At 37.9% G+C, this 1,869-nt stretch overlaps 1 pseudogene; it reads left to right on the plus strand.

Moving 5' to 3' along the window:
* Positions 1 to 639: 639 nt before the first annotated feature.
* On the plus strand, positions 640 to 1,449 carry LOC120247625 (annotated as a pseudogene).
* The last annotated feature ends 420 nt before the right edge of the window (positions 1,450 to 1,869 follow it).

The raw sequence follows: 1,869 nt of genomic DNA on the forward strand, positions 1-1,869 counted from the left end.
TTGCAAATGATATATCTGATAAGGCTGTTAATATCCAAAGTATATAAAGAACTTCTATAACTCAACACCAAAAAAACCAAATAATCTGATTTAAAAATGGGCAGAGGACCTGAATAGACATTTTTCTAAAGAATACATGGAGGAGATGACAGACAGACACAAGAAAAGACTTTCAATATCACTAATCATCAGGGAAATGAAAAGCAAAATCACAATGAGATATCATCTCACACCTATCAAAATGGCTAGTATCAAAAAGACAAGAAATAACAAGTGTTGGCAAGGATGTGGATAAAAAGGAACCCCCATGCATTTATGGTAGAAATGCAAATTGGTGTAGCCACTGTGGAAAACAGTATGCAGGTTCTTCAAAAAATTAAAAAATAAAATTACCATATAATCCAGTAATACCATTATTTGGTATTTGCCCAAAGAAAATGAAAATCCTAATTCAAAAGGATACATACACCCCTATGTTTATTGCAACATTGTTTATTATAGCCAAGATATGAAAGCAACGCAAGTGTCCATACATAGATGAATGGATAAAGATGATATTAGAGAAATGAAGCCAGATCTGTGGGTATTTTTTTCTGCCCAAGTTGTCTCAGATTCATTCTTAAGGAACTGAGAACCTAATCTTCCAAAACGCCAAAAAGACCATCTTATGCCCCACCTCCCAACCCAGCTCCTACAATACAATTGCCCAGCACACCAGGGTTTGTGGGATATAATCCATACAGTCAACTTGTCTATAGCTGCAGGCTGGGAGGTAACTCAGGCACCAACAGCTAGGTCACAGCATCCTCTAGTATTACATTTCTAGAACTCCCAAAGCCACCAGATAAGTTATTGATACCCTACATGAGGTACAGTACAAAGGTCTGGGACCAAGTAAAAGCTTCCAACCCCGACCTAAAGTTGTGGGAGATTGGCAAGATTATTGGTAGCATGTGGCAAGATCTCACTGATGAAGGAAAACAAGAATATTTAAACAAATATGAAGCAGAAAAGAGAGAGAACAATCTCTGAAGGCCTATCACAATTCCCCCACATACCTTGCTTACATAAATGCAAAAAGCCATGCAGAAGCTGCTTTAGAGGAAGAAAGTCTACACAGACAGACTCACATGGAGAAAGGAGAACGTTACGTGAGTGAGTATTCAGCTTGCTGAAGATTGAGATGATTACAATGATGGCTTTTCAGTGAAGCATTCAGCCACATTCCGTTTCCAGAGAAACCACCGCCTCACCAGTGAAATCTCACTTCATGAGAGTGTGGTGCCAGATGTTCATTCAGTTGTCACAATAGCTAGAATGCTGGCCCTCAAATGACAGGTCTAGTCCTTAATGGGTCATCAGTGAAAACTAGAAGTGGAACTTCTTTATATAGAGGAACACCACCATGAAAAGAAGAGGAAATTCATGGAAGGTACAGATAGACAGTAACCTCATTGACATTAGCTATAGCAACTTCTTTCTAGACATGTCTCCTGAGGCAAGGAGAACTCAAGCAAAAATGAACTATTGGAACTTCATCAAAATAAAAGGCTTCTGAACAGTGAAAGAAACAGTAAACAAAAATGAAAGGCAACCTTCAGAATGGGAGAAGATATTTGCAAATGAATACTTGATAAAGGGTTCATATCCAAAATCTATAAAGAGCCTATAGAACTCAACACCCCAAAATTCAAATAATCCAGTTAAGAAATGGGCAGAATATATTAATAGACATTTTTCGAAAGAAGACATGCTAATGACCAACCGACACATAAAAAGATGCTCAGTATCACTCATCATCAGGGAAGTACAAATCAACACTACAATGCAGTATCACCTCTCACTAGGCAGAATGGAAAAATTAACAAC

The sequence above is a fragment of the Hyaena hyaena genome, unplaced genomic scaffold (genome assembly GCF_003009895.1).
Source record: "Hyaena hyaena isolate Hyena2069 unplaced genomic scaffold, ASM300989v1 scaffold_536, whole genome shotgun sequence".
NCBI lineage: Eukaryota > Metazoa > Chordata > Mammalia > Carnivora > Hyaenidae > Hyaena > Hyaena hyaena.